This window comes from Coenobita brevimanus, chromosome 43 (genome assembly GCF_032717465.1).
Source record: "Coenobita brevimanus isolate Jiangsu-jjx chromosome 43, ASM3271746v2, whole genome shotgun sequence".
Lineage (NCBI taxonomy): Eukaryota > Metazoa > Arthropoda > Malacostraca > Decapoda > Coenobitidae > Coenobita > Coenobita brevimanus.
The window spans coordinates 17,342,127-17,354,959 of NC_136996.1; the positions used below are offsets into that span (position 1 = coordinate 17,342,127).

At 38.0% G+C, this 12,833-nt stretch overlaps 1 protein-coding gene and 1 pseudogene across 1 annotated transcript in view; both read right to left on the bottom strand.

The window, feature by feature from the left end:
* LOC145397848 (uncharacterized) overlaps window positions 1-12,833 on the bottom strand; it is a 352,766-nt gene that overhangs the window by 12,266 nt on the left and 327,667 nt on the right. The window lies entirely within an intron of this gene.
* LOC145397905 (small subunit ribosomal RNA) lies at window positions 1,890-3,303 on the bottom strand (annotated as a pseudogene).

The following is a 12,833-nucleotide window of genomic DNA, read 5'->3' on the forward strand; positions in this document are numbered from 1 at the left end:
GGTGAGGTTGAAGGGGGTGGGGGAAGAGGGAGAGAGAGGCCAAGGATGAGATGGAGGGATGGAGTAGAAAGGTATATGAGAGAGGGGTGTGTGAGCTGGGAGCAGGGCATTGAAATGGCGAGGGACTGGGTGACATGGAGGCTATTTGGTTGTGGCCACCCCTTATGGGATTTAGGCGTCTGGCAATAGACAGATAGATAGACTATATCAGCACATGAAAAATATTACAAGAAAAGTTGCAGTTTGGTTTAAAATTATTCTTTTTTTCTTTACCTGCTGTGAATAGTTTATTGCCACCTGGAATGAAGTTATTACAAAATAGGTAATTCCTGGATTCCAAGGGCACAGAAATATTACTGGTAATACTGTATACCAGATGAACAAAGCCTGTAAACAGAGAATTAAATTACATGCAAATGAAAATTGTTATGTGCAAACAAAAATGGTCACATGTATGGAGGATCTTTAAAACAAACAAATAAACATGGAGTTATCTTGCAACAAAGGTGTATTAAATGTTGGGTTATAAACTGTCTCTTCAAGTGAAATAAGGGGGAAGGGGATCTACCTGCCAAAATATTCTAACCTACAATAAGAAGGGGAAAAATAGTTAACCAAGTTGTGCAAACAATGGTTAGTTAATGGCTGGAAATTGCAATCAAAACAACTTTACTCGCTAAATAACTGCATACACGGAACATAAACTGTTTCCGGAAATGAAAACAGTGAACAAAACTAAAGACACATTACTCACTCACTTATAGCATTGTCCACAGGGAAATGCTTAACACTAAATACACCAGATACACTGTACTAGACACTGCAGCTGTTTACATCCATGAAAACAAAGGCGCCAAACACAGTCACAAAGAACTGCCACAAACTGCCAAACTGCTAAATATAAATTGTTCCCACACAGACAGCTAAGCATAAATTGTGTGTATAATACACAACAATACACACTGTAACGCTGTATCATTTAAAACTAAAGTTCAGCCGGAACAAAAACACGTAAAAAAAAAAAAAAATCAACCAAGGTCAACTCAAAATATACAAGTCAAAATAAAACGAAGTTCCAGCCATTTTCAAGCGCTTATACAAGGAATAAACTGTTTTTACTGGTGACGCAACATACACTTACCACTCGCCCAATCGTAGCTCCAAACACAAGGTAATATTTGTCACTTCCATGAGAACAACAACCATCCAACAAAGTTACCCATTAAGGCAACGAACGTAAACAAACAGAACACAACAAAGTTTTTCACACTTAATACATATAAAAAACTCTAGCATATACGGTGGATTTCCACACTTTACAAATGAATAATACGTCCAAGACACTTGTACACAAATGTACTAATTGCACACGGAATATTCACTCAAATCCACTTAAATCGTAGAGAAACTGGTAGGTCGTGGGAACCCCGACAACCGTCTTACTTCTGCTGTTAATGTTTGGCGGCTAGTCGTACAGATGGTGCACAAGAGAAGGGGGTAAATGGGCTAGTGACGCATATTAGCCCCACACCTATACCTCCATCAAATATTTTTCCCCATATACTGTCATATTGTTGCAAAGCTTCTAGGGCAGCTCAGAAGGAGGAAGTCAGAGCCCTCTCCCCTCAAGAGTATCACATCCTTCGTTTGTCCCTCCATTCATCCATCCTACCTCTGCTGCAGCAGGGATGGAATTGGATGGGGGTTGTTGGGTGCCAGAAGTGCACAGAAGAGATGACAGAACGGCATTGGTCTCTTCACCGCTATGTGATCTCCCAGCAGTACCTTGTGTAATTTACTTCTCCCAAGGCAACCCTCAAATTAATGGATTATAGTTGTTCTCTGTCGAGCTGGAGGACAAAAAAAAAAGTATTCTTGACCACATCTGGTAATGATCCCTCCACAGGTTGACCTACAGAAACCTTTTTTACAACTTTTACATCCTCTGATTAATTAAGTCATCTTTCCGTCAGATCGAGGCACCCACTCTCAATGAAGGGCAGCAAGGCATCCAAGGGAACCAGTCCAAAGTCCTCACTAGGTCATTCAATTGGTAGTAGCAATAGTAGGGACGTAATCAACGCAAGTGGATGACCTGCTTGTACCAGGAATTCCTCGCTCACGGGAAACAATTGCAAAACCCAATCCCTATCATGTAGGGGTTTGAAAGCGTTACCCATTCATCTGGGGGGGGGGGGCACGCTAATCCTTTCATTGTAGCACGTGAGCAGCCCATAACATCTAAGGTCATCACAGACCTGTTATTGCTTAATATCATGCAGCTAAAATTGGCAATTATGTCTGTTGGAGGAAGTTAATCCAGACACCAAGTAATGAAGTCTACTAGTTCAGTCTACTAGTTAACAGGAATTAACCAGAAAAAGTGCTCCACCAACTAAGAACAGCCATGTACCACCACCCACCGAACTGAGAAAGACCTCTCAGTCTGTCAGTCCCTCTAGTGTCTGGGCCTGGTGAGATTTCCTGTGCTGAATCAAACTATGTCACAGGCTCCACTCCCGGTGGTGCACTTCCATCAGTTCCTTTAAGTTTCAGCTTTGTAACCATACTTCCCCAGAACTCAAAGTCTTTGTTTTCCTGGAAGGTGCCCACTGGGTCATGGGAATTATGCCAATGGAATGCTGGTTAGCATCGTTTATGGTTAGGGTGATATCTGATTGCCTTCAAACATCAAACTTTCGTTTTTGATTAATGAAAACATCCTTGGCAAATGCTTTTGAAGAGTTCGTCCTGCAACGGCCCTAGAATTTCATCTCCAGAGTCACAGGACAAAAGTCCCTCCCCCCCCCTGTTTCTGTTAGTCATTACCTCGGTTCCGATGAAAACCTACAAAATAGAACCGAGGACCTGTTTCATTATTCCATGCATAGACATTTAATCCATTCGTGTAATCTGCTCTGAGCACTAATTTTTTCAAAGTAAAATTGTCAGCCACACATGACACTTGATGAAGAGCACTCCAGGCGAGCCAGCGGGGTCTGGACTGTTTAATACCAGGCTGTTTGGAGAGTGACAGTAAATACCTGATGTGTATCGCAGTCTGAAACTGTAATCCAACTGGGATCATTTTAACAGCAATAACTTTAACATACGCTATTGGAGGTGGAATTACTGCTGCTGCTGGCACCAGACATGCCTTCCAACAGATCCTCATTAATGAATTTAAATTGTATTCATCCCGAGTGCGAGGCCTTGGATAAGTCTCACATCGTTATTTTTGCTGTTTTATCTAGATCAGCCACACAGCCAAAGCCAAATGCAGAACAAAATTTAGTTAAAGTACTGTCATTCAAAGCTTGGAACTTTTGAAATAAATTTAATGAACTCACGTGCCTCCTGAGTAATGAAGAATTCCACATAATTGTAACAGAAGTTCATCTTCATATGGGTAACATGGATTTCCTATCAAAATATCAGTTAGACTCTTATAAATTTAATTATAAATGTAGAGAGAATGGATGTGTAAGAGGTGGTGTTGAGTATGAATCAAATCCCATTAAAACTCCAAAGAGATGATCACAAGCAATAATGGCACCGCAACTGTTTGTGTTAAGATACATTTTAAAAACATGAATGTAAATGTTGCCACGATCTATCATCTTCCTGCTCAAACTGCAGAGGAAGATATAGAGTTATACAACATCTTGCAGGAAATTCTAGATAGGGACGAAACATTGACAACTGGTGACTTTAACCCGCGGCGTCCCGTCGACATTCTTTAACGTCCACACGTTTTGTCACTGCCAATCCCGTCGACGTACATACACGCGAAAAAATTGCAAGGTCCCTAATTTGCACAATTTTCAATTTTCGCTAATCATTTTTGGTATGTATACATGTGACACCTTCCTCAACAAGATGCCAGGCAGGGACAATGCCTTACCCACCATGACCTCCTCCACCCCCCTGCATACCATTGTCTCAGCAATTCACCTGTTATCAGTGACCTGGCCAGTATAGCCATGTCATGCCACGGTACGAAATTCAGGGCAAGAGTGATTCCCCAATCAATGACAATGTGGAGGACAAACTTTACATAGCATTAGAGGAAGAAACAGAAATGATAATCAGGTAATGTGGCAAAAAAAGGTCAGGTATTAGTGAGTGAAACAATGCTTATAATGCCTATATTACTGCTTGAAAACCAGTATACTCTTGTACTACATATAAATTCGTACCAAGTAAATAAATAAATACCGTTTATGAGTGGTGTGAAATAGTTATCCTCCCATAGAACTCGTTTTCTTTGGTGCCAGCCTGATAGAAAACCCAGTAAGGTAAGGAGGTACTCCTACCTGTAATGAGTATTTTAAACCTCAGGTGAGTGATTTCTCTATGAATTTTCGATGTTTCTCACCAAAAGCGAAGGTTTGAGCCAAAAAAAATTTTTCCTAAAATGGTCGGGATTGGGGGGAGTCAGTGGTGGAAAAGTGGTTGGGATGGGGCGGGTTAACTTGCCACAATTACCTGGAATACAGTCACTTGCAGACATTTTGATGATAGAAGGATGATGAGTATTATGGATAGTTTTTTTTTTTTTTTTTCAGTGTGTAACAAAACCGAGAAGGTATTATCTTAAATCCTATCATTAACACAAACGAAGATATGAATATCAAACCTTACTGTGGGTGAACACCTAGCTTCGTACGACCATAATCATATCAGATTCAACAAGAACCTTTCACATAATGTACATAAAAATAAAACAGAGGTGCCGAACTACAAAAGCGCCAAATTGGGGGCCTTGTTAACGACCTTAGTTCATTATCTGAACATCTAGAAAAATTAACGACATAAATGATATTTGGGGGAAATTTAAGAATGTAGCCATGTATGCTTAAAACAAATATGTATCGATGAAGTCAGTGCGGGAAAAAAGTAAAACGCAAACTAGCATGGTTTAATGCAAATATTAGCAGAGCAGTCAAAGAAAGAAACGTCCCCATCCACACTTTACTAATAAGTCACACCAGCGAGTATGTCCCAATATAACGATACGAAAAGGGAGGTTAAAAACTCATTATTACAACTAACCGACAACTTGAAATGAACACAGCTAAAACGATCTCAATGGATCTTAGGCTCCTTTATGTATACATAAACAGCAATAAATGTCTAAAGACCGGTACTGGCCCACTCATTAGAGCCAGAGTCCCTTAACTTGGACGATAAAGAAATTGCTCCCACCTTAAATCATTTTTTTTTTTTTTTAGTTCAGCCTTCACAAAAGAAGCAAATGTAGTCGCAGAAGAGCGAGGACAGAGTGATCACAACGTGTTAAGTAACATGCATAGTAGCAGTAATGACATCAAAGATAAACTTAGTAAAATGAATAGTAACAAAACCCATGATCCTGACAATTTTTACAACAGGATATTACAAATTAGCACATACGAGTATAATATGTGATTCCCTTACATTTTTTTTTTTTTTATGAATCTCTATAGTTAGGAAAGGTTCTGGAATACTGGAGATTTGCCAACGTAGCTCCTATAAAATAAAAGCAGTAGAGATCAACCAGGTAACTATAAACCAGTTAGCTTAACCTCTGTCTTAGAAAAAAGAGATGGGATAGTTGGCTTCCTAGAATCTAATAACATAAAGAGTAACAGCCAGCACTGCTTTAGGCCCGGAAGATTATGCCTCAGAAATCTACTGGAGTTGTTATAAACTTTTTACAGGTCCTTAGGTATAATCTTTTATGATTTCGAAAAAGTCATTGACAAAGTGCCACATAATAAATTTATGAGAAAGATAACATCACTTGAAATCGACGGACACATTCATAGGTAGTTGGCTGGGTGACAGTAGATAATGTGTCATAATAAACTGAGTCGAATCAGACTGGGCCCCCGTGACCAGTGGTGTTCTTCAGGGATCAGTGTTGAGACCAGTTTGTTCATAATGTACAATAACGACATTTTAGTGTTGGGATAAACAACTTTATTTCTAGACTGCTGAATGACAAAAAAAAAGTATAATGCTAAGTTAACTGATGAGGGCAGAATTAGCGTTCAAAATGACCTTAACAAAATTGATGAATGGTAAAAATATTGGCAAATGCCCTTCAATGTAAGTAAATGCCATGTTCTACAATATGGGACAAAGAAAGTACGATTAAGAAATGCAGGGCAAAAAAAATAGCAAGTTCTCACAACCTAAATTTTAAGGATTAATAATTTCAGATAATCTCAAAATTTCCAATCAGAATATCTTTGCCATAAAGAAAGCAAACAAAGCCTTAGGATTCATCAAAAGGTATTATCTATATATGCAAAGTTACTGTGATCCCTCTATGTAAAAAGCATATTATTTTTATTTAGGCCACACAGAGATTGGGTCCCAATTTTGGCCAACATATCTGGTCAAAGAGAAACTCGAAGCTGTACAACGCAGGGCCAACAAATTAATCCCTGTCCGAAAGAACAGACCATATCGAGAGGCTTAAGGAACTGATTTTATTCTCTTTTAGAAAACGTAGAATCAGAGGTCAACTACTTGCATGTGTTATGATACTCAATGGCTTTAGTGATAGAGAATCATATAATCTATTTAAAGTTATTACCCACACCACAACTCGAGGAAACAGAATGAAGTTGCAAGCAAGAAAGGTTAATCTTGATACAACCAAAATTTTCTTCAGCTTCTCGATGTAAATGACTGGAATAATCTCCCTAAGACTGTGGTCGGAAACAGAACCAAAAATGTCTTTAAAAAGGTATTAAATATTACTTTCGATGCGATCGGTATTATATAACTACGAGAGTAAGTGCTTATTCGTAAATTAAACTTATGTGTGTGCAAAAGTATGTGGATGGATACGAGAAGTGTATGTCCTGTCTCTGGGGAGGAAGCGGGAGAGTGGCCATCCATTATCTGACGCGACCTGACCTGATCTTACCAACTATGCTGTACCAGGTATGGTCTTAGCCTTCACCAAATTATTAATATTCTTGTTTGTTCTCTCGAGACACAAGGCAAGGGTAAGTATATAGGTGTATATATAGGCTTATGTAAGTATCCATGTATTGACAATAATATGTTTGAGTTTATGCATTGTGTGCACTGCACATGCATGGATGTGCAGATATTGGCATACATACATAGCAGTATACATTTCAAATTTCCTTCTTTCTTTAAAAAAGAATGATAATTATAAAAACTGCATGCACTAGGTTAACATTAACATGTGGCTCTATGTTTAGCCTTTCCCCTTCCATTATATTCTACTTTCTGCCGATCCTATGAAATGTCCTTCAGGCTTTATTAAACTCTGCAAGGTGTTGCTTCTCGCTCTTTTTCCAGTGCGGCAAAAGGCAGAGGGTATGGAGGGTGGGGGAGAAAGCCTTCAGCTGTCCTCTCCTTTTCTTCAGCTTCTGTAACTGGAGCACCCTTGTTGTGTTAAGGTTGGACTGCCTCGTAGGGACCGTCAGGTCTGTGTGGTCCGTGTATATATGTAACTCTGTAACTGTAACATTCTCTCTCATCCAAGTTTTATTCATCTCTCTCTCTCTCTCTCTCTCTCTCTCTCTCTCTCATCCAAGTTTTATTCGTCATCTCTCTCTCTCTCTCTCTCTCTCTCTCTCATCCAAGTTTTATTCGTCATCTCTCTCTCTCTCTCTCTCTCTCTCTCTCTCTCTCTCTCTCTCTTTTCCTACTGTCACCACACTTTCAGCCAAGTTTTATCCTTCCCCCCCCCTCTCTCTCTCTCTCTCTCTCTCTCTCTCTCTCTCTCTCTCTCTCTCTCTCTCTCTCTCTCTCTCTCTCTCTCTCTTCCTCCTGTCACCACACTTTCATCCAAGTTTTATCTTTCATTCCCCTCTCTCTCTCTCTCTCTCTCTCTCTCTCTCTCTAAGTCAGTTTTTAATTTGCCAGAGTAACATACATCCATATATTGTACATACATAGAAAGAAACTATACTGGCCAGGTTTGTTGAGCCGACGGCTCTTCTACAAACCTAATAACCTTTTAGAAATAACGATTCATCCGTCTGTTATTTTATAAAAGAAATTTATATATATTTCTAAACCAGTCATTAAGAATCCACTCAAAATTTTATTTTTAATTGCCCGTTTAAAGAAGCTAAGATTATTATAAATTTTAAGGTGATAAGGTAGGCAGTTCCACATAACTTATCCTGTACAGTATATGTGTTGCAACTGCTGGGATAATAAGGTTTATTTCACAGTCTCTTGTGTCATGATTGTGACCTACATTTTGGAACACATTGCTACAGCAGTTTAGTCCATTTGGACCCTTAAATGTAAAAAGTATGCTAAAATATTTAAATATTTGATCAATGTTTAAAATATTCAGCTCGTTAAATCCATTTCTGGTTGAATCATACTTTTTATTTTTTAAGAAATACTTCTTACCATTCGTTTCTGCATCACAACCAAAGGATTTTTACAAGCTTGACTCGCACCGCCCCATACAACAACACCGTATCTAAGATATGGTTATGCTACGAAGCGGTAAACACTTCGAAATGCAGAGAAGGTAAGCATTCACGTGTTTTATACAATATACCACATGTTTTGGCAATTTGATTGTTTACCCTCAGTACATGTTCCTTCCATTTTAACATATAGACCCAAGAATTTAGTCACTGATTGTTTGCTTATATTATGACCTCCGTTTACTAACTGTTGTAAGGTTTCAACTTTAGTCGTTCTATAAAAGTGCATGTAGCTAGTCTTGGATATATTACGTACTAATTTATTTGCAATAATCGAATTATTTAATTTTTTCAGGTTTATTATTTAGTATACTAAACAGGCTGTGTACATTTTCATAAGACATCAATACATTCGTATCATTAGTGTACATTATGTATTTTAATTTGTCACTAACACTGACAAGACAGTTAATATAAAATAAAAATTGAAAGGGGCACAAAGTTGAACCTTGAGGAACTTCTGTTGAGAACGATCTTGGTTATAAACGACATATTGTTTCCAGTTACTTAAGTAGGAAGAAAACAATTTAAGGGGAAAACCAATTACACCATTATATTTCTGTTTATAAGTACCGTAGTATATCATGGTCTAGTAAATCAAAAGCTTTGTCAAATTCTATTTTAAAAACTCAACAACATGTTCTTTTCTTTCCAATGATTCATTGACTATATGTATAATAATGACTAAAGCCCTTTCTGTTGATTTATTCTGAACATAACCATGCTCGTGGGGATTAATGCGATTATTACCAAGAAGGAAAGAAACAAGTCTCGAACTTATAGCTCTGTCAGACAGCTTACTTATTACAGGCAGAACTGATGCAGGTCTGTAATTGCTAAAGTCTTCTTGTTTACCATCTTTGTACATTGGAGTAACACGAGCAATTTTCAAAGCGTCAGGGAAAACACCAGTTTTAAAAGATAAATTAATAATATGGAGAGAGAGAGAGAGAGAGAGAGAGAGAGAGAGAGAGAGAGAGAGAGAGAATTATATGAGGGCAAGATTTGACTATAGAAACAGGAATTTCATCATAATCCGAGGCAGTGAATTTCAAACTGCTAATGATATTTAGCTTTTCTTGTAGAGTTACAGGGTTTAACCAGAGTGATAAATCTGGTGGTGGAGGAAAATTTAATCAAACTCGTCCCTCTCTGACGAACACCATGTAATACTAACCTTCCAATATTTACAAAATGTTGATTGAATGCATTACTAATGCTCGGAATATTACCAATATTCATGTCAGAACTACTGTGGCTGCATTTATTTTTCTCACATAAAAATTCATTCAAAACCTTCCACGTGTTCTTAGGATTTCTTTGTTCGTTGTTAAGTCTGTTATTAAAATATTGTTTCCTTGCTTGTCCAATAATTGTAGTTATCTTATTGTGGCATGTCTTAAAACGAGCATCATATGGAATAGGCCATTTACCAGCCAGGCTTGCCAACCTATTCTCGCGGATAGAGGCTCTAATTCCTGACGTAACTTAAGGCTTATCTAACTGATCGCTTTTAAGGGTATACGTTGTTTCTTGAAATGTCAGATCAAATAAATTATGTCTTTTAATTTCTGAAAGAAACAGTCGTATGCAGTATTAGGACAGGCTTGGAAAAAAAAAAAAAAAAAAACTTCATCCCATTTTGTGCTATTAAGTTTAAAAATTTGTCTTTATTACGCCTGGAAAATATCCTTTTATGGACCGTATGCTTTTGATGTTGAGTACGTCCAGTCGTAACCTTAAATTGGGAGAAAACAGGAAAGTGATCACTGATAGTAGAGTACATTATAATTATTGTTAGATTTATTATACGTAATCTAGTTAGTCCACATATTACCTAAAAATTGCTGCAGAATTCTGATAAACCCCTGTGTTGGTTTGGTTGTGGGAAAACATTAATGGGAGTACATTAGTGTTACGACATCTGTCGTAGACATATGAATATTAGTCTTTAAGAGATCTAGATTCTAGTCACCCATGAAATAAATCTGTTTAATATTGTTTACTTTAATATAACTGAATACATCACGCATTTTTGACAATAACTCCTGTATATTACTGTTGGGAGGGCGATAAAAACAAGCAACAAATGTTTTACCATTATTACCATTTAGACCGACACTGACACACTCAAGACAAAGCTCGGTGAACGAAACCTGCGGTCGTGAGTGCTATTCATCGAGCTACAGAATAAACACACACACGCTCCACCACCACTTGTGTTCCAACATTGAATAAACGTAGTGTAGTTTGATAAATTACACAACTATGACATGATGTAATCTGGTTTCGGAGAGATTCATTATATCAAGTTTTATATTCACGCAGCCAACGTCTTGCACTAAAAAGATGTTAGGGTTGGATGGAATACTTCGAATATTCATAAATACGACTGATAATAAGGAACCTCGGGCGTGTGGTTCATATGAGCGCCCGCCCTGCTCACAAAAATAGTACTGAGATTCAGGAATAGACGTTAACTGGTTCAAATAGAATCCGGATCATAATCTTTATCAGTGTCATCATCATAATTTTTGACCACGGAAAATCGTATGTTATTTAAATATGATACAGAAAGCACATTGGACCAAAAATTACACTGAAGCTCATTATCATTTACTACATGGAGAGGAAAAATATTGTCATAAATGCGATTAAACTCTCTCTCTCTCTCTCTCTCTCTCTCTCTCTCTCTCTCATTTCTACCACCGCATTTTATCTTCTCTTTTACCTATTTTCACACCTCTTTCCCAGCTGACTCTACTTAACACACAAGATTTAGCCACCAGTCATGATTGTTGCTAGTTCTTCCCCCTGATCTCATTTATTTGCAACGTTCATACGATGTTATTTATCTGGACTTTAGTAAAGCTTTTGATAGGGTCCCACACCAAAGGTTAGTTAGAAAGGTTCGAGCACACGGTATAGACGGCGATATCTTAAAATGGATAGAATCCTGGCTGAAAGGACGAAAGCAGAGAGTATTAATAAATGGAACTACGTCGGACTGGGGATTAGTAACTAGCGGCGTACCACAGGGTTCAGTACTCGGTCCCTTATTATTTATTATATATATATAAATGATCTAGACTTAGGAGTCTATAGCAGCATCAGCAAATTTGCCGACGATACAAAAATAGGGCGTATCATTAATTCGACTGACGATTACCATAACTTACAAAAAGACCTCGATACATTGTCCAAATGGTCTGAAACTTGGCAAATGGAATTTAACGTTGAAAAATGTAAAGTACTTAACGTACGCAAGACCATTGGAGATACTAAATACAGCTTAGATAACAAAGAAATTAGCAAATCGGAATGCGAGAGAGATCTAGGAGTTATGATTAGTAACGACCTGAAACCAAGGCAACAATGTATTAATGCGAGAAATAAAGCAAATAGGGTCCTAGGATTTATTTCGAGAAGCGTGAGCAATAGATCATCTAAAGTAATACTGAAACTTTATCTAGCATTAGTAAGGCCTCATTTAGACTACGCAGTACAATTTTGGTGTCCTTACTATAGAATGGATATTAATTCGTTAGAAAATGTACAGAGAAGAATGACAAAAATGATACATGACGTCCGGAACCTGTCATATGAAGACAGACTGAAAAGACTAAGTCTGCATTCGCTAGAGAGGCGTAGAGTAAGGGGAGACTTAATTGAGGTGTTTAAGTGGATGAAGGGTATAAATAAGGGAGATATTAGCAAGGTACTTAAAGTGAGCATACAGGATAGAACTAGAAATAATGGTTTCAAACTAGAAAAATTCCGTTTCAGTAAGGAAATAGGTAGAAATTGGTTTGGTAATAGAGTAGTAGACGAATGGAATAAGCTACCTAGTAAAGTAGTTGCTGCCTCTTCCACTGAGAGTTTCAAGCATAGGCTAGATAAGCATAAGACTAATAAAGGGTGGATATAGAAAAAAGAAAATCTTATAACCAATACTAATTCATAATTTTTCCTTTTCAGGTTACATTATGATAGTCTCTATTCTCCTTTCACACTTTCCTGTAAAATGTCCACGCCAGTTTTTCTATACAGCGTGGTGTTCTTTCTGACTTTTTCCTGCCGGCTTCAGCTGGAGGGTTTGGAGGGCGGGGGAGAGCCTTCTTCTTTACTATCTTTATCTCATTCTAGTAGTTCAGTTACTCTTCTAGGAGCTGCCTAGCATGGGCCAACCGGCCTACTGTAGTTATCCTCTCTTCTTATGTTCTTTTTTCATACATCTCTCCATACATCATTTCCTGGTGGTGAACAAGGATTTCCTTCATGTACTGTCACTGATTTAACTGAGCGGCTTGGCTGTCTGGTTATGAAAACGTCCGTGTTACGTCCCTGTCCTTC